This window comes from Saccopteryx bilineata, chromosome X (genome assembly GCF_036850765.1).
Source record: "Saccopteryx bilineata isolate mSacBil1 chromosome X, mSacBil1_pri_phased_curated, whole genome shotgun sequence".
In the NCBI taxonomy this organism is placed as follows: Eukaryota; Metazoa; Chordata; class Mammalia; order Chiroptera; family Emballonuridae; genus Saccopteryx; species Saccopteryx bilineata.
The window spans coordinates 14,409,080-14,430,754 of NC_089502.1; the positions used below are offsets into that span (position 1 = coordinate 14,409,080).

Sequence of the window (21,675 nt, forward strand, 5' to 3'; positions counted from 1 at the left end):
GAAATAAATGTTACAACTTTTAGTATACTACCACAGGTCCTGGAGTCTCTGTTCATTATATTTTAGTAATTTAGTAATATTTTAGTTAGCTCCCAGATAACTAACTCCTCTGTCCTCCCCAATCTGCTATAAATATCATCTATAGAGCTTTTTATTTAGGTTGTTATATCTTTCAATTAAATTTTTTCTTGCTTCTTCTATATAACTTCTATATCTTTGCTGAGACTTTCTATTTCTTTGCTGAGGCTTTTAAATTTTTTTATTTTGTCTCAAGCTATTCATAATGCTCATTAAAATATTTTTATCAAGGTTTCTTTGAAATCTTTATTAAATACTAATATAAAAAATTCTAATATTTCTGTCATCTCAGTGTTTGCATCTGTTGATAGTTATTTTTCATTCAATTCAAAATTTTCCTGGTTCTTGGTATATGTGATTTTCAGTTGAAACCTGTATATTTTAGATACTGTTACGAAACTCTAAATCTAATATAAATATATTTTAGTTGGCATTGTTTAACATCATTCTAGCTGGAGAGAGAGGGTACTGCCTCATTATTGCCTAGTGGAGGTAGAAATGCAGGTTCCCCAACTTAGACTCCATTGACTTTTTTTTTAAATTTTTTTTATTTTTCTGAAGCTGGAAACGGGGAGGCAGTCAGACAGACTCCCGCATGCACCCGACCGGGATTCACCCGGCACGCCCACCAGGGGGCGATGCTCTGCCCATCCGGGGCGTTGCTCTGTCGCGACCAGAGCAACTCTAGTGCCTGGGGCAGAGGCCAAGGAGTCATCCCCAGCGCCCGGGCCATCTTTTGCTCCAATGGAGCCTCGGCTGTGGGAGGGGAAGAGAGAGACAGAGAAGAAGGAGAGGGGGAGGGGTGGAGAAGCAGATGGGTGCTTCTCCTATGTGCCCTGGTCGGGAATCAAACCCGGGACTCCTGCACGCCAGGCCCAGGCTGATGCTCTACCACTGAGCCAATCACCCAGGGCCTCCGTTGACATTTGAAGAAGGTAGTCTCATCTCATTACTGATCACAAGTGGTGTGAGTTCTAGATCCTCTTGTAGTCTCCACTGACACCTGGTGGGGACAGCCTTGTTACCGGTGAGTAGTGATGACAATCATGAATCTCGCCTCTTCTGACACCAGAACCATGGGAATGGTCAGCCTTATAACTTTCAACTCTCAGTGAGGAGTAGAAGTCCAGGATCCCCCAATGGCCTCCTTTGATATAGTGGGAGAGTAGAGGGAAGAGGTGGTTCATTGCTGGCCACTGGGAATGACAGTCCCTGATAGGTACCTTGTATTCTCTGACACACTTCTGGCAGGGGTCCCTGGCAGAATTGTTAGAGTGCCTCATTAGAGTCTTGTGAAAGATAGAAATCTATGTTCCTTTCTTGGCCAGGAGTGAGTGGGATTATAAACAAAGGTTTTTCTGTGCTGCCTGGCTAGAGTAGAGCACTTAGGTATTGTCTACAAGTTTTTCATCCCACTGGGTTGCTCTTTCCTTGTCCTCTGGCTACATAGAGTAAGCTTTTTCAAGGGGTGTATCTGTACTCATTGCCATTTCTGAGTTGCCAGTTTCATTTTATTATTATTATTATTAATTTTAATGGGGTGACATTGATCAGTCAGGGTACATAGGTTCAGAGAAAGCATCTCCAGGTTATTTTGACATTTGATTATGTTGCATACTCATCACCCAAAGTCAAATTTTCTTTCATCACATTCTATCTGGTCTTCTTTGTGTCCCTCCCTTCCCCCAGCCCCTCCCTTCTCCACCCCCCCCCAGAACCATCACACTCTTGTCCATGTCCTTAAGTCTCATTTTTATTCCCACCTATATATGGGATCATATAGTTCTTAGTTTTTTTTCTGATTTACTTATTTTATTCAGTATAATGTTATCAAGGTCCATCCATGTTGTTGTAAATGATCCGATGTCATCATTTCCTATGGTTGAGTAGTATTCCATAGTATATGTACCGCATTTTCTTTATCCAGTCATCTATTGAAGAGATTTTTGGTTGTTTCCATGTCTTGGCCACTGTGAACAATGCTGCAATGAACATGGGGCTGCATGTGTCTTTACGTAAGAGTGTTTTTGAGTTTTGAGGTTATATACCCAGTAGAGGGATTACTGGATCATATGGTAGTTCTATTTTTAATTTTGTGAGGCACCACCATACTTTCTTCCATAGTGGTTGTACTACTTTACATTCTCACCAACAGTAGATGAAGGTTCCTTTTTCTGAGTTGCCAGTTTCTTCAGTTCCAAGTATGAGACATATGAGCCAAAAAGGAAACCTAGGGAACTCATCACCATGTCATTCCTCAGGTTCTATGGTCCCTAGATAGTGTGCTTTCTCCTCTATGCCTTTCAGTCCTCTTATGACTTTTTAATATATAATATCCAGAGAGTTTCATTGTACTTAGAGGGAGGAATAGGGAAAAGTATGTATATTCCATCTTCCTGGAAATAAAAGCCCCCTGTTTGTTATAAATTTTAAGATGTTCATGCTTGAAGGGACATATATAGCCTAGTCTCTGCATTTTATCCCAGGAAAGAGAGACTTGGAAAAGGTAGGTAACTTGTCTAAGGTTAAACAATAATATGAAGGCAGAGCTTAGACTAAACTCCCTCCTACACTGTCCTATCTTTCTTGCCCTGTTTTCTTTCATACAATTTTACTTCTGCTAATCCTTCAGTTTTCTTTATCCTGTTATACGTTAAAACTTTTACCACAAAAATACACTGAAATCAGACAACTACTTCTGGATCATTTTTCCCACCATTGGAACATTAAAAACTTGTTCTTTCAAGAAGTTATAGTTCGGCTTTTCAGATAGCAGGACCACAGGAATGCTTTTAGCAGGGAATGAAGAAAATGTACTATATAAAGTCTAATACATAAATAATCATATCAAGTAGACTTACAGATCTAGGTTAATTGCACAATTTTTACTTTACCCGTTCATCATATACTACAATCGTCCAGCAGAATGCTCTTATTCAGTACCATTTGCCACTATTAGATAAAATGACTATTACCATTTTGAGTACCAAAGTCATAACTTGCAGAAGTGAAAGCATTTTTGGTATTGGTAATATCCTAAAAGTACATGTGCAGAGTAGTTTTGATAATTTTCTTAAAGAGCCCAATTCAGTGAAAAAGGTCTAATGGATTTATAAAAGATTGAAAACTCAGGAATTATTAAATTTTGAACATAGTTCTCTTAGTTATTTGGGGTGACCTAATGCAAATTAATATTTCTAATAATTAATTCTCAGGCAGAACCCAAAAATATTAATTGCTTGACAGGAGGCAAAATGAGGATCAGTTGGAGAAAGAAGAAATACTAGAAATGACAACTGCCATTTATTTAGCCTTATTTTACATGAAAAACATTTTATCAAAAACATAAGTACTTAACTATTTATGTATTTATTTTGAGCTCTCAGTACATAAAATTGAATTAAACATGATATTTGGTTCATGACACACCCTCATTACAGGTTCCATAGTTATTTAGCTACTTATTTTTAATAATGTAATAAGTAACTGAGAACTCACAATCCCAAATAAAAACTTATACCTTGACAATGGTTTATATCTAACTATAGGCATTTCTTTACCACCATTCTATATGCCTCCCACCTCCCAGCCAAGGTAACTATCATCCTGAATCCAGTATTCATTATCCCTTTGCTTTTTAAAATTAGTTTTATTATACTTATAAGCAACAAAATTTATATAATTTTATGAAAAATATGATATACTTTATGTAATCTTCTTTAACTTTTTCATCTAATATTGTACTGCTAAAATTAATCCATATTTTTTGTGTGTGGCTGTAGTTCATTTTCTCTATATGTTATGTAATATTCCACTATATGAATATACCATAAATTATTAATCCACTATTAATGTTAATGCAATTTGGATTGTTTCTAGATTTTTGTATTGTGAACTATGTTGTTATAAATATTTTTGTTTTTGTCTCCTGTTATACTGAAAATAGTTCTATGAAGTATTTATCTAGAGTAGAATTTTGGAGTCATATGGTATATTGGTATATAAATATTCAGCTTTAGGAGATAATGTCAAAATGCATTCCAAAGTGACTGCAGCAATATCTATATGTTACTATCAGTAATATATGAAAAATCATGTGACTACACATTTTTTCCAATAGTTGTCTCTCTCAGATGGAGTTTGTCATCTGAACTCCGAACATTGAAAATAATTTGAGAAACTATCTCCTCAGTTCTCACAACGATGATACGTTAACTAGTACTGTTCTAGATGCATAGGAGAGAAGTTAATTCTTGATATATAAAGTATGCTTTAGAAGGCATTAGCACTTTTTTCTTGAGAGGAATCCTAACTAAGAAGGGCTGCTTGGTATTGTCTGTCACCTTTTTCCATTTCACCAATTGGATATAAACTGGTATCTTATTATAATTTAACTTGCATTTTCTTGCTTAATAATAATGTTGGATCTCTTTTTAAGTTAATGAGCTATATATGTCTGCAATTCTATTAAATATCTGTTCATGTGTTATGTCCATTTTTCAATAGGATTGCTTGAGCTTTCTTAATAATTTTTACTCCTTCTTTATATATATACATATATATTTATATATATATATATATATTTTTTTTTTTTAATATGTCCAAAGTTAGAAGCTGGGCCCAACCATGATCCACCCGCATACACTCCCAGGGGCCATGCTCTGCCCATCTGGGGTGTTGCTCCGTTGTGGCTGAAGCCATTCTAGCGCCTGAGGCTAAGGCCATGTAGCCGTCCTAAGCACCGAAGCCAAATTTGCTACAAAGAAGCCTTGGTTGCAGGAGGGGAAGACAGACATAGAGAGGAAGGAGAGGGGGAAGGGTGGAGAAGCAGATGGGTGCTTCTTTTATGTGCCTTGACTGGGAATCAAACCTGGAAATTCCACACACCAGGCCGACTCTCTACCGCTGAGCCAATTGGCCAGGGCTTTTTATATATTCTTGGTATTATTTCTTTGTTAGTTGAGTTTTGTGAATATCTTCTCCAAGTTTGTGTCTTGTCTTTTCTTATTCTTAAAAAGTTGTATTATTTTGATGAAGAACATTTTAAATTTAAATAGTTAAATCTATAAGTATTTTATTTTATAGTTAATTCTTTTTTCTGTGCCTTAAGAAAGCTTTTTTTCCCCAAAGTCAGGAATATATTCACTGACATTATCTATTAAGAGTTTAAATTTCTTTTTTTACGTGTATACTGTTAATTGATCCAGGAATTGGTACAAAATAGGATTTTCTTTTCTTTTTTAAATTTTATTTAGAAAATTAAATTTAACAGGGTGACATTGATCAATAAGAGTACATTGGTTTCAGGTTAACATTTCTATAGCATTTGAACTGTTGATTGTTTTATACCCATCACCCAAAGTCAAATCATTTTTCATCACCTTATCTTTGTCTCTCTTTACACCCACCCGCATCCCTTCTATACATGAATATAAATGAATTCAACAATATCTTCAAGGAATAAGACCTAACATTTATAGAACATTCTACCCAACAACTGCAAAATACACATTATTCTCAAGTGATCACAGAACATTTTACCAAAGTATACTATATTCTGGGCCATAAAACAAACCTTAACAAATTAAAAGAGTTACAAACGTACAATGTATTTTCTCCAGCTACAGTGGAATCAAACTAGAATTCAGTGACAGATGTGGTATAAAAATCTCCAAATGGAATCTATCAACATACTTCTAAATAGCCCATGGGTTAAAATAGCAGTCTCAAGTAATTAAAAAAAATTGAATTCATAATTTAAAACCACCCAAAATTAAATTTATTTGGTTAAATGGTTTCCCTGGACAATTCTATCAAGCTTCTAAAGAAGAATTAACAATTCTACACAATTTTTTCCAAGAAATAGAGGAAAGAATAATTTCCAATCACTTTTATGAAATTAATATCACCCAGCTATCAACATAAGACAAAGGTGATACAAACAGAAAACTATAGATCAATATGTCTCATGAATATAGATGTAAAATCCTTAACAAAATGTTAGTAAACTAAAGTCAGGGGGTTATTTGAGGGCTGCAGAGGTGGTTCAATATTTGAAAATCAAGTAATGCAATCTATCATATTTTAAAGCTGAAAATGAAAAATCACAGAATTATATCAATCAATGCAGAGAACAACTTTTTATATTAAACACCATTTATGATAAAAAAAAAAACCTCTCAGGAAAAAAAATAGGAGTAGAAAGTAATATCCTCAACTTGATAAAGAGCATATATTAAGACCCTACAGCTAATATTGTACTTTCCAATGCAAGACTGAATTTATTTTCTCCTAAGACTAGGAAAAAGATAAGGATGTCCACTCTCACTGCTTTTATTCAACATAATTTTACAAGTCTTAGTCAATGAAATAAAGCAGGAAAAGGAAATAACAGACATAAATCGGAATAATAAAACTGTCCTTATTTGCAAATGACATTATCATCTATGTAGAAAATCCCGAAGAATTTACAAAGGAAAAAAGAAAAGCACCTAGAACTAATACATGAGTTCACCAAGGTTGCAGGATATGAGATAAGCATACAGAAACAATTGTATTTCTATATTAGCAATGAGTGCACTGAAGTTTAAAATACAACCATTTTGAAAACATCAAAATAAAATGAAATACATATAAATTTACCAAAACATGTACAGGATCTATATGCTGAAAATTATAAAACAGTAATGAAAGAAATCAAATAATACCTAAATAAATAGAAAAACAAACATGTTCATGTACCAGAGGCACTCTCCAAAATAATCTTTAGATTTAATGTAATTTCTATCAAAATTCCAACAAGTTGTTTTTCTAGACAAGCTTATCCTAATTCTTTTATGGAAAGGTACAGGCCCTAAGAAAGCCAAGTAAATATTGAAAAAAGAATACATTCAGGGGAATCAATCTACCCAATATTTTCTTGCTGTATGGCTACAGTAATCAGGACTATGTGATGTTTGTTAGTGGAACAATAGATACATAGATCATTGCAGCAGAATAGAAAACAGAGAAATAGACCCACATAAATGCACCCAGCTATACTGCTCACAAAACTTAGGGGGTATTTCAAAATGAATATGGAGCTATAAAATACCTTAATTTTTGTGAGCAGTATAGTTTTTCAAAGTGCAAAAGGGATTCAATGGAAGAAAAATATGCTTTTCAACCAATGGTGCTGGAGCAATTAGACATTTATAGGCCAAAAAAGATCAACTTAAATATCTAAACTTAACTCCTTATACAAAAAATAACAATAATAACTCAAATGGGTGATGAACTTAATTCTAAAATATAAAATTAAAACTTTTAGGGGAAAAATAGAAGAAAATCTTTAAGATGTAAGGCCAAGTAAAACATTTACTTAAACACGAAAAGCACAATCTATAAAAGAATAAATTAATATAGTAGGCTTCACCAAAATTCCATTTTTATTCTATGAAATCTTTTTCAATAGGATAAAAAGACAAACTTGAAAATCATATATCTAACGGAAGATCAATAACTAGGATATATAAAGAATTCTCACTCCAATAAAAAGTGAAATAACCCAGTTGAAAAAATGGACAAAAGACATGAACAGGTATTTCATCAAAGAATATATACAGATGTAAATGAATACTTAAAAATATTTCAGTATCGTTAAGGAATTGCAAACTAAATCTCAATAGAAATCACTTATCAGAATGGCTAAAATTAAAAAAAAAACTTGACAAAAAAAACAAATTCTAACCATGATGTGGAGAAGCTGAATCACTAATACATTGCTGGTGGGAATGTAAAACAGTACAGCCACTATGGGGAAGTTTGGTCGTTACTTTAAAAATTAAACATACAGCTACCACAAGATCAAGTAATTGTACTCTTGGGTATTGACCACAGAGATATGAAGATTTATGTTTATACTAAAACCTGTTTATAGCAGCTCTATTTCTAGTAGCTCATGGCTCAAAATAACGAAAACACACACTAAAATATGTGAATGGTTAAACAAATTGTAGTGTACTCAGACCATAGAATACTGATTAATAAAGAGAATCAAAGTATTGATGCATCCAACAACATGTATATATCTCCAGAGAATTATGCTCAGTGGGGAAAAAAATTCTGAAAGGTTTTATACTATATGATCCCATTAGTATGACATTCTTGAAACTACAAAATTATAGAAATGAAGAACATATTGTGGATGCTAGGGGTTAAGAACAGAGTTTGTGAGAGAGGAATGTGAGTGTGACTATAAAAGAGCTTTCTGAGCCTGACCAGGTGGTGGCACAGTGGATAGAGCATTGGACTGAGATGCAGACACTAGGTTCAAAACCCCAAATTCATCAGCTTGAGTGCGGACTCATCTGGCTTGAGCACAGGCTCACCAGCTTGAGCGAGGGGATGCAGGCTTGAGCATGGGATCATAGACATGACCCCATGGTCACTGGCTTGAGCCCAAAGGTCACTGGCTTGAAGCCCAAGGTTGCTGGCTTGAGCCCAAGGTTACTGGCTTGAGCAAGGGATCACTTGCTCTGCTGTAGCCCCCCCCCCCAGTCAAGGCACATATAAGAAAGCAATCACTGCCTGACCAGGTGGTGGCGCAGTGGATAGAGCGTCGGACTGGGATGAGAAGGACCCAGGTTCGAGACCCTGAGGTCGCCAGCTTGAGCGTGGGCTCATCTGGTTTGAGCAAGGCTCACCAGCTTGGACCCAAAGTCACTGGCTCGAGCAAGGGGTTACTTGATCTGCTGAAGGCCCATGATCAAGGCACATATGAGAAAGCAATCAATGAACAACTGAGGTGTTGCAATGAAAAACTTATAATTAATGCTTCTCATCTCTCTGCGTTCCTGTCTGTCTGTCCCTATCAACCCCTCTCTCTGACTCTCGCTCTGTCTCTGTAAAAAAAAAAAAAAAAAAAAGCAATCACTGAACAACTAAGGAGCTGCAACAAATAATTGATACTCCTGATCTCTCTCTGTTCCTGTCTGTCCCTATCTGTCCCTCCCTCTGACTCTCTCTGTCTCTGTCAAAAAATAAATAAGTAAGTAAATAAATAAATAAATAAGCAAGCTACACGAGGGATCTTTGTGATGGAGATGTTGTATATCTTGACCATATTAATTAATGTCAATATCCTGGTTATATTATACTATAGTTTTGTAAGCTGCTACCATGGGGCAGGGAATGGATAAAGGATACATAGAATCTGTCTGTACTAATTCTTGTAACTGAAGGTGAATCTACAGTTATCTCTAATTAAAAGTTTAGTTAAAAAAAATTAAGGCAAACAAATCACCATCCAAAACTCAGAACACTTAAGTACATTTAAAACTCCTCTATTTGAAAAGCAATGGTAAAAAAAAAAAATTAAAACAAGAATTGTACAGAGCCATTTTTGAATTGGTGACTTCTTCACCTATGTCCATTTTAAGACATGACAAATAATTCAGTCAGGATAGTTATTTTACTGTTGCCTCTTTTGCAGAGAATGTGAAGCTGTAGGAATTAAACAGGATGCTTCCTGGTGGTATTTTCTGTAAATTGTATGGATCTGCCCCTAAAGCCAATATTCCTTCTTCCATTACCTTATTCTTTCACTTTTATAGCTAGCTTGGACAAAATGCATTCTGCCTAACCATAGGGATGGGGCTCAAGAATTTGTCAGGGAGCAGTCATGCATATGAATGAGCACAGGTATACTAATGCTGGCAAGATTACAGGAGCAGGGTCAAAGCAGGTATTCAGGATAATTGAATGTTGACACATATCCACAGGAAATTTGACATTTCATTCTAAGGAAAATATTGAAGATGAAGAAAATAGAATAGTAGGTAATTAAGATTTGAGAATTCTTATACAATGTATGGAAATACTATGCTTTACTTATAGAACATATTCTGAGAAAATTTGTAGCATTATGCCTCAAAGTTAAAAATTCATTTACCACAGTGCAGGGTACATTATGCCAAGACATTTCAATGTAACAGTTTTTGCTTGAATAAATATGGTCTGTGCTTCTACAGTTTTCATCTTTTTTAGAGGCAACCATTGCCAATTGTTTTCCTTAGCTATCAAGTTAGATGTTTTATGCCTCGGCTGTTTTCCCAGGCCCAAGTTAAATTTGCTGATTAATATTCTTCTGTTTCCTTAATAGACTCTCACCCCCAGTTTATCCATCCAGAAAATGGAAACAGTGTGCCAAGAGATTATATTTATTGAATACAGTTTTAAACATGAGATTCATTGTCTGGAGAAAGTATTAATGAGCTTGCCAATAGTCAAGTTACAAACACAAAATAGCAGAAACTTAAAAACACAGGTTTTTATTAACACAGCTCTCCTTCAGAAGTTGCACAGAATAAGCAGCTTGGAAAAAGAATCAATGTTGAACAATGATCAAGAGTCTTTCAGCCTGACCTATCGTGGCACAGTGGATAAAGCGTCGACCTGGAAATGCTGAGGTCGCCGGTTTGAAACCCTGGGCTTGCCTGGTCAAGGCACATATGGGAGTTGATGCTTCCAGCTCCTCCCCCCTGTCTCTCTCTCCTCTCTCTCTCTCTGTCTCTCTTTCTCCCTCTCTCTCTCCCCTCTAAAAATGAATAAATAAAATAAATATATATATATTAAAAAAAAGAGTCATTCAGCGTGGGAAATGATGTAGACACAAATTGTATCCAAAGTAAAGTACACTCTCTACAAATAGTATTCCAAGGCAGTATACAACATTCATGAACTGCATTTCCAGGGAAGGTAGAACATCCACGAACAGCATTCTCAAGAAAGAACCACAGCATCCATGAATACCGTTCCCAGGAGAAGTACAACATACGCAGAGCAATTTGAAGCAAAGTGCCACATCCCTAGTGAAAAGTATGGCATTCTAACTAATACAGGGATCCAAGTCCTCATCTCTTTGTGGAAATACCAGCTACCCGAACTGTTTGATATGGGCAGCAATGGCAAAAGAATAGAATGAAAGATGTTACTGAATTTTGTTTGTTATGATCCTATAAGCAGTAGATAAGTCAATGAGAAAGCAGAGGTTTGCAGATCTCGGGTTGACTTTAGAAATGTTTGAAAAATCAAAAGTATATCATCATGGACTTTTTCTTTCCTTTGTAACTTACAGCTGTGATAAAATTTTGAGGATAAAAATTCTATCATAGAGCCTGATCTATGATATGATCCCCTGTGCTTAGTACTGAGAAGCATATGGAATTCTAGAACCATAGAACCAGAAATTATCTTAGAAGTACAATTTTATTTTTTAGATAAGGGAACTTCCCAGAACAGACTTACTGTTTAGATATGTATATGAAGTAATAACAATGACAACAACTTTTATAATAGAAATAGTAACTGACATTTTTTGAGCTCCTACTATGCCAGGCACCGTTCTAAGAGCTTTACTTGGATTATTTCATTTACTCCTCGTAACAGCTCTCTGAGGTCATTGATTATCTCAAACCCCATTTTATAGACAATGAAACTGAGACACAGAGAAGTTTAATGATACTGTTACGTAATGCCTATAAAGATTTCCTTATCATTGGACTTAGATCATAAGATTACCAAAGTAGACTATCAGATAAAAATCAAGTGATTGTTTTCATATAATGTAGTCTGCCAAGTTTTGGGTTTCTCTATGTTTCAGTGAAGATATCATTTTCAAGAACAGTCTTTTCAGGGTCTGTATTTTGTGTGATCTGTCCTTAACTCCTGTTCCCATTTTAATACAGTTTCTCAGCCTTCTTTGAATTTTGAAAGCTAACTTAAGATATCAACTCAGTGAAAAGGTTTATAAGACATGCTTTAAGCACATAGATTGTGTTATATTTTTTAATAATGGACAAATAAATAACAATTCTTGAATGATACCAGTTAGTGTATACCTGTGCTTTAAAGACACCCATTGACATATTAGACTTATATTTCAGAAAATTGACACAATCCATTTGTTTTTGGCAAGCCAGGGACTATAAGTCCTTTTTCTGAAATGCATGTGTTCAACTGGCAGAGGCTGGGAAGAGATTTACAGTTCAGCTCTTATAAAAGAGTAGTGCCAATAACATCGATCTCTATAGTGATTTCAAAGGCGAAGCAGAAATGGCAGACAGATGGCCAGAGAGAAACAGACAAACAGACATAGACACAGGAATAGATAGAGTTGGAAAGAGGCAGGGATGGGCAGGGGCAGACAGAGAAGGATTGACCAAGAGAGACAGAGACAGACAGATGGAGGAAAAATAGAGACAGAGGGAAACATGGATAAGTAAAGGGAAAGAGATCAACACACAAATATAAAGAGATGGAAGCATATCAAAAGAGATGGTCAAACAGACACAGAGAAGGCTGAAAGGTAGAGAGGCAGACAAACTAAAGACAGATCTATTTCTCTAGATGAGGATATCTAGACAAATAGGGAAACAGAAAAAGACAGGAGAAAAAAAAAGTAAAGAGGGACAGAAACTGCCGCGGGCCAGCTGCGACAAATTTATTCAGGTCTCGAGCAGGAAAAGTATGGAATTAATAAAAATAGACAAAGAATTAAAGACATATGAAAGATGGGTTTCGGAAGGGCTTTATAATTCCTGCTAGCAGAAAAATACCGCTTTAGCAGAGAAAGCATGGCCACCCCCAGAAACCGCCTGTTCTTTATTATATAGGGCAAGGTGGGCCATTAGCAAATCAATTACGTTTCCAAGGCAACTCAAGAAAACCACCAACTGTAAAAAAAAACCCACCATATTCAAACATCCTAACCTTACACGAAGAAGTATCTTCCAGTCCTTCCAGGAAACATAGGAGGGAGGATGAGCAAATACATTCCAGTACTACAGCTTAACAGGCCTTTGCAACTTAATCAGGCAGGTGAGGTGGGAGGTGGGGTAAACTGTCTGCTTACAGTCAGCTCCCAGCATCTCTGTCCCCCAGATATCCAAACTACAAAATATCCTGTTGGCTTTTTCCATCCCCAACAAGAAACAACAGTTACAAACAGGGAAACAGAGAGAGAGACTGAAACAATCTGAAAAGATAAGATGAGGGAGAGAAAAGGTAAGATGAGGGAGAGAAAGGTGGTACAGAGAGAAACACCAGAAACAGAAAAAGCTAAAGAACTAGAGGGAGACAGGAGAGAGATAGAAACTGAGGGAATAAGAAAGTTCAGAAGAAAAAAGAACGAAACTACCGCAGAGATAGAAGAGACTCACTCATAGAGAAAGACAGACTGAAAAATATTCAGATAGAAAAGTGGGAAAGGGAGTTGCAGAGACAAAGTGGAATACAATGGGAGACAGGAAGACAGAGAAGCAGAGAAAATAAACAGACTTAGTGAGAGAGAACGTGTAAGGGACAGAGACAAGAGAATAAGGTACAGCAGAGCCAGAGACACTGTAAGAGACAAAAAGACAAAAAAGCAGACAGGGAGTGAAAGAGAGAAACAAATAGTGAGAGATCCAGTGAAACAGTCAGTCAGACAGAGATAGTGGCCAGACAGAGATATATTGGAAAAGGAGGGGAGAGAGATAGTAAAGAGAAATGGGTGAGAGATGGAGAGACTGACTGAAAGACAGACTAAAATACTAACAGGCAGAGAAATAGAAATATGGAGAGAAACAGTTAAGAAGAGACAAAAAGAAAGGGAAAAAGGGGCCCTGGCCGGTTGGCTCAGCGGTAGAGTGTTGGCCTGGTGTGCAGGCGACCCAGGTTCGATTCCCGGCCAGGGCACATAGGAGAAGCGCCCATTGGTTTCTCCACCCCCCCTCCTTCCTCTCTGTCTCTCTCTTCCCCTCCCGCAGCCAAGGCTCCATTGGAGCAAAGATGGCCCGGGTGCTGGGGATGGCTCCTTGGCCTCTGCCCCAGGCGCTAGAGTGGCTCTGGTCGCGGCAGAGCGACGCCCCGGAAGGGCAGAGCATTGCCCCCTGGTGGGCAGAGCGTCGCCCCTGGTGGGCAGAGTGTCGTCCCTGGTGGGCGTGCCGGGTGGATCCTGGTCGGGCGCATGCGGGAGTCTGACTGTCTCTCCCGGTTTCCAGCTTCAGAAAAATACAAAAAAAAAAAAAAAAAAAAAAGAGAGAGAAAAAGGAACCCTTGCAGAGAGACAGAAACAGATACAGAAAGAAAAAAACAGTGAATTAAAAAAAATATGACAGAGACAGAGATTGAGAGACATATTGAAACAGATATTTAGGAAGACAGAGACAGAGTGAAAGGCAGAGAGAGATAGAGAGAGACAACTCAAAAGACATGGGAGAGATTGAGTGATCAACCAACTGTCTATTGGTAGACAAGCCAACAGAGAGTCAATCAGAAAGACGCAAAAGAAGACAAAAAGTGGGTAGAGAGATATAAGGAGAACTAACTAAATGGACAGAGAGATAGTTACACTGGGAAGTGGGTTGGGGCAGAGAAAAATGGTTAGAAAAAGGGAGTCAGTGACAGATGTGGAGACTAGACAGAAGGACAATGAGAAAATGAAAAAGAGAGACCGAGGAAATGAGGAAAGGAAACAGAAGGGAAGGAGAGGGAGAAAGAACAAATAGAAACATGCCAGAAACAGATTGGTACAAAATGATCAACAAAAAAGTAATCAGAAAAATCAGAGAGACGAATTCTATCAGAAGAAAGAGAGAAAAAGAGATGAGTATTAACTAGACTTACCATGGTGATCATTTCACAATATATACAAATACTGAATCGTGTTGTACTTCTGAAACTAATCTAATGTTGATGTTTATTATATCTCAAAAAAAAGTATGAAAAGCAAAAAGAGAAATGGGGAAACTGACTAGGAAGAAATATTTGCAAACCATATATCTGGTAAGGGTCTACTGTGCAGAACATACTAGAACTCTTATAACTCAAAAACAAAAAGACAACTAAATTAAATAATGTGTTAAGAACTTGAATAGAAGTTTCTATAAAGAAGATATTTAAATGGCTACTAAGCACTTGAATAAATGCTCAACATCATTATAGTTAGAGAAGTATAAATCAAAATTACTGCATGTCTAGAAGCAAAAAGAAAGAAAAAAGGAAGGAAGGGAGGGAGGGAGGGAGGAAGGAAAGAAAGAAAAGAAAAGAAAAAAGAAAAGAAAGAAAAGAACTGTTTTCAAAGATGTGGAAAACTGGGATCCCCTAAATTGCTAATGAACATGTAAAATAGTTCAGCTGCTGTGCAAAATTTTGGTAGTTAGATATAGAATTACCTTATGACCTAGCAGTTTTACTCCTAGATATATATAGCCAAGAGAATTAAAAATAGATACTCAAATACATGTGCATAACAGCAATATTCACAATCACCAACAGGTAGAAACAGCCCAAATGTCCAATAGATGAATGTGTAAACAAATCATGATATATCTCTACAATAGAATACTACTCATCCATGAAAAGAAATGAACTAAGACTTCCAGTGTTCAATTCTGCATGTTGGGAGCTTAGTATTTGACACTGTAGCCTAACAAGTTAGACATTTATAGCAGATATATCCATAATTGCCAAAACAAGGAAGCAACCTTAATGTCCTTCTCTAGGTGAGTAGATAAATTGTGTACATCCAGAGAATGGAACATTATTCAGTGCTTAAAACAAATGAGCTACCAAGACATGAAGAAAACATGGAAGAACCTTAGATGCATATTATTAAGTAAAAGAAGCCAATCTTAAAAGACTACATACTATATGATTCTAACTATATGACACTTGAAAAAAGGCAAAACTATAGAGGTGATAAAAAGATGTATGGTTACCAAAGGGTGGGGGTGGATAAGGGTGAATAGGCAGAGTATAAAGGATTTTTCAGGGAGTGAAAATAATATCATAATGATGAATACATGTCATTGTACATTTGTACAAACCTTTAGAATATACAAGACCAAGAATGAACCCTAATGTAAACTATGGACTTTATGATTATGATGCGTCAATGCAGGTTCATCAACTGTAACAAATTATAGCACTCTGGTTTTACAACTGATGGGGTGTGTCGATAATAGGGAGGCAATGCATGTGTGGGAGCAGGGCGTGTATGGGAAATCTCTGTTCTTCCTCTCAATTGTTCTGTGAACCTCAAACTTCCCTAAAAAAATAAGTTGTTAATCAAAGAAAAGTGGAAAAAGAAGGGGGAAACTAAATGAAAGACAGATACATAGTACAATTGTGGGTGTACATTGAAAACCTTATGCTAAATGGAAGAAGCCAGACTCACAATGTAGAGGTTAGATGATTCTGTTTATATGGACTATCCAGAAATCAGCGAATCTGTAGACATAGATAGCAGACTGGTGGTTGCCAGCAGCTGAAGAGGAGGGAATGGGGAGCAACTCACTACTTGATGAAGACTGGCTTTCCATAATCGGACAGAGACGCATTATCCACTGTGCCCTGGCCTACCTCTGGCTTTCCTTTTGTGATGATGAAAACATTTTAGAACTAGATGGAGGTGGGGGGTATACAACATTATGAATGTATTAAATGCTACCGAATTGTTCATGTTTAAATGGTTAATTTTATGTTATACGAAGGTCACCTCAATAAAAAGAGGGAGAGATAAAGAAAAAGTGAGACCAAGAGAGTAAAGGAGACAGAGAGAGACACACACAGAGGAAGACAGACAGAGACAATGCTAGACAAATGGAGAGAAAGAGACAGGAAGACCGCCTGTGAGAGAGCTAGCCAGACAAACTAGTAAAGGAAAAGATAAACACAGATAGACAGATGCACAGCCAGGCGGGCAGAGAGAAGAAAACAGATGGAGTAAGATAATGACAAAAATGGAGAGGTGCATACAGAAATTAAAAAGAGATATAGAGGCAGAACATGTGGACACACAGAAGAATGCAGAGAGAAGAACCAATGTGATGAGATAAACAGAGACACAGCAGAGAGAAACACAGATACAGAGGGAAGAGAGGGGAAGGGGAGTAGGGGAGGGGAGGGGAGGAGAGAGGAAGAGAGGAGATTACTAAAGACATACAGACTTAACGGAGAAAGAACTAAATACACCAAGAGACCATGAGACAAAGAGAAAAGCAGACTATTAGAGAGAGAGCAACAAACAGAGAAGGACTGACAGACAGACAGGCAGACAGACAGAGGGACACTGACACAGACAATGTGTGATAGACTAAAAGATAACAAATAAAGAAGCAAAGAGCAAAACAGCATGATGGAGAGGCTTACAGAGAGAAACAAACAAACAAAAAGCAGAAACAGGAAGACAGATACAGAGGGAATAAGAGCAAGAAAAATAATATGGAGAAATATAGTTAGACGAAGAGAAAGACAGAAGTTCAGACTGATATAAATACATGCAGACAATCAAAGAAACAAGCAGACAAAGACAGGCTGCTGGAGAGAGAGACTGGCGACTGGACAGATAGCCAGAGCGAAGACAGGCAGACAGATAGGTATAGAAAGAAACTGCAATAGAGAGAAAGGCAAGAAGAGACATATAGAGACAGAATGACAAATAATTGACAGAGAAAAAGAAGCAAATGAACAGAACAAAAGAGTTACAGAGTGACAGAGAGATTGACGAATAGATAGAAAGGCAGATATATAGCATGAAAATGTCAGAACAAAAGACATAAACTAAAAAGCAGACATGGGCAGTTAAACAGAGAAAGATATTCAAACAGAGAAAAAGAAATAGAAAGAGATGGTCAGAAGTCATTGGTCAGAGAGAGACAATGAGAGACAGACCAGAAGGCAGGCAGGCAAAGACTGAACTGCAGACAAACAGAAAGACAAAGTGAGTTACAAAAATGCAGCGGGCTAGGGGGATGGAAAGCGAGACAAAGAGAGATTGAAAGGGAAAATGAACAATGAAGAGTGCCAGCCTGAGCAAAGGGCAGACAAAGACTAACAGAGACACAACGTGAAAGAGAGACAGAGTCAGAAAGTAAAAAGTTTGACAGGCAGAGTTTTATGACAGACAAGGACAGACAAGAAGAAAGAGTTGGACAGACTGGAAAACAACAGGGAGATAGTGAAACAGAGACAGAACAAATTTTAAAAAAACAGTCAGACAGAAAAACAGACATGCTGACATAGGCACAGGCACAACTGCCAGCAGAAAACCAAGTTGAAAACTAGAGGTGCCAGCTTCTGCTTCAGTCCCTCTCCCGCTACCCATCACCGCCACCAATGCCTTCCATTGTTGAGCCTTAGATAAGAGACAATAGGGAAGAATGTTAGCACAGTGCCTGGAACAGGGTTGAGATTTAGGGGAAAGTTCAAATTATGCTGGGAAGGGAATGAAGTCTGAAATCTGAACTTTGCCTTCTGAAAATGGCCCCGGGGCCCTGTGCTATTAAATAGGAAAGCTCTTGTCCCATGTCAATACTGTGAGCTCACTTGTCATGAGGTTTGAATTGTTATTTTTGTTTTTAAGCAAACACATGAAGTTCCATTGTTTGTAGATTTCCCATCATGCTTCCTTTCTCCTTGGAGGAAAATGCTTTGTTTTTGTTTGATAAAGCAACTTATCACTTTTACAGTTTTCTATTCATTGTCTTATTTTCATAGTTTAGAATTCATACAGCTCTCAGGCAAGTTTCTCTAAGATGTTTCTAATATTTAATATTCAGCCTGCAGCTTCAAGGCATTTAATATTATTTTCATTTTTTTTATTAAATTTAATGCAGTGACATTGATAAATCAGGGTACATATGTTGAGAGAAAATATCTCTAGATTATTTTGACATTTGATTGTGCTGTATACCCCTCCCCCAAAGTTAAATTGTCTTCTGTCACCTTCTATCTGGTTTTCTTTGTGCCCCTCCCCTTCCCTAACCCCTCTCTCCTTTTCACCCCCTCCCCCAACCTCCCGCCCCTGTTGCCATCGCATTCTTGATCATGTCTCTGAGTCTCATTTTTATGTCCCTTCTATGTATGGATTCATCTTAATTTTTTTTTCTCTGATTTACTTATTTCACTCCGTATAAGGTTGTCAAGGTCCATCCATGTTATTGTAAATGATCCGATGTCATCATTTCTTATGGCTGAGTAGTATTCCATTGTATATATGTACCAAAGCTTTTTAATCCACTCGTCCTCTGACGGACACTTGGGCTGTTTCCAGATCTTCGCTATTGTGAACAATGCTGCCACAAACATGCGGGTGCATTTCTCCTTTTCGAGCCATTCTATGGTGTCCTTGGGGTATATTCCTAAAAGTGGGATAGCTGGGTCAAAAGGCAGTTCGATTTTCAGTTTTTTGAGGAATCTCCATACTGTTTTCCACAGTGGCTGCACCAGTCTGCATTCCCACCAGCAGTGCAGGAGGGTTCCCTTTTCTCCACATCCTCGCCAACACTTATTCTGTGTTGTTTTGTTGATAAGCGCCATTCTGACTGGTGTGAGGTGATATCTCATTGTGGTTTTAATTTGCATTTCTCTAATGATTAGTGATGTTGAGCATTTTTTCATATGCCTATTGGCCATCTGTATGTCCTCTTTGGAGAAGTGTCTATTCATCTCTTTTGCCCATTTTTGGATTGGGTTGTTTGTCTTCCTGGTGTTGAGTTTTACAAGTTCTTTATAAATTTTGGTTATTAACCCCTTATCAGACGTATTGTCAAATATTTTCATTTTTTTACATGAAAAATCTTGAAGAAATTTCTCTTCCCATAGGCATTTGACCTTAAATGTCTTCAAAGGACTTCTGATTTTTCCTTAATTATAATAGCCTTCTGATATTTGCTGCCTCCAACTGTATGAACAATGTGCAAATAAGTAAGATGGAGTCCATAGGTGGCCTTTTCGTTGCTTCAGACTCTCGGGTGACTTTAGTCAGTCCAGATCCTGCCCAAGAGAAAGCTATGGAAAGTGAAACAGGTGCGGAAGACCAGCTCAGCCTCCCTCCTAGAACCACTGGTCATTTGTCATTTGGCCTGGGGAACTGGAAAACAAAAGGGAGCCTGCATGGTTTGTACTTCGCTAAGGTGGGGTACAAGGAGCAGAATTAGCCCGGTCTTCTGGAAACTTACCCAACCCACTCTGTGGACGCCATGCACCCTACAGAGGGATGAACAGGAAATTCAGTCCTCCAGGACATTAAGCACCTGCTACTGTTCAAAGGAGAAAGTCACACAGAATATGATTTAAGTGCCATGTTAGAATCCTGTCTACTTGAACATCCACATTTACCCAGGGGGAAAAAAGATAGCTTTTTTTTCTTATTTACTCCTTATGAAATTAATGGATTTTTTTTGGAATTATGGTGGTTCTAAAATCATCCAGTCCATATGCCCCACTTATAATTGAGGAAATTAACAAAGGGTAGCAATATAGTAAATAGTCAGTGTAGCCTCATAAGTAATGATTTTATTATCGAAGACAGGCAGTGATACAAAGACATTAAGCATCAGACTAACCGGAGCTTTGGTTAACCTACATTATGTTCAGCAAGTGCTTGACCTCTCTGTGCTTCTTGTAAAGTAGGGAAGATAATAGGACTCATAGGGTAGTTATAAAGAAATAAATGAGATCATATAAGCAAAAAGTAATGTGCATCCCACAATATCTGGTATATAATAGGTACTTAATATATTAGCTCTTAGTAGCTTAGAAAGTAGGGACTGAGTAGAATTATGGCCTTTTTATCCCTGGTTCAGTTCTCTTTGAAGACTAGGTTGTACAAGGTACACACTGAATGTGTAGCAATGTACTTAATATGCACTCCACCTTTGCAGCACCAACTTTCTGTGCCCTTTGTTATTGTTATTCTGTTTTCACAACTTTGGGGAGAAAAAGAACCTAATGAGCATATTTCTCTAAAATCACATTTAAATTTTTTTTATTTAATTAATTGTGTTTACATAGATTCTAGGTTTGCCCCAAATGTATCACCCCTCCCCCCTATTCCCCTCAACATTTCCCTTGCCCCCTTCCCTATAGCGCCCTCCCCCTTTTCTTCTAATCTTTCTTTATTGTCTGCAGGCCTTCTTAAATGGTGGCTACAGCTTGAGCCAGAGTCTGAATTGCCCACAGACATCCAAATCTTGAATAGAAACATCTCTCCAAAGAAACTGAAAACTCTAGATATAACAGAAGCCACTTACCCACATTTGAAACTTGGTAGATCTGAATACTCTAAGTCTGGTACACATTGCTGCAAATCTTTATTATTAGAAGACACATCAGAAGGGGAACTGCTAGTTGAACCTAATTGCAGTGTGCAAAGAGTTTGCTCAGCACAGAAGTTCTTTGAAAAGCCCTGCTTCAGGGCCACTAGGCCCACAGGTAAGAGCTTTTGTGTCTTAAAACAGGTTGACTATACATATTATAGTGTCATCTGAAGGGTAAAACTCCAAAGTAAATTCAAGGAGATAATGATCAATATTCTGCTGAAACCAGGAGGCATGTGGGTTTCTTTTATTTGCATGGATTATGACAAAGTTGAACAGAGGAATTAAATTCTGAAAATAAGTTGAAACTCTTAGTATTGAAAGGGTCTTAAGCTGGGAATTGATTCCCTCGTATTTCATAGTTCAGCCTTTTTCATTTGAAAGGCCATTGATTGTACAAAGAGGTATAGGGGAATTCAGACTTTCTGCTAAGTGCTAATTGCTATCTTAGGTGTATCGGAAAAAAATAGAAGCA

General features: G+C 37.3%; 1 protein-coding gene across 7 annotated transcripts in view; it reads left to right on the forward strand.

Moving 5' to 3' along the window:
• The window catches only part of ENOX2 (ecto-NOX disulfide-thiol exchanger 2), a 396,229-nt gene that overhangs the window by 171,393 nt on the left and 203,161 nt on the right, over window positions 1–21,675 (forward strand). Inside the window, exon 4 of one of the 7 annotated variants that reach the window (XM_066249138.1) lies at window positions 21,013–21,315. The exons of the other annotated variants lie outside the window; for them this stretch is intronic. The gene's annotated coding sequence lies outside the window, so the exon portion shown is untranslated. The remainder of the gene's footprint in view (window positions 1–21,012; window positions 21,316–21,675) is intronic. 7 annotated transcript variants of the gene reach the window in all.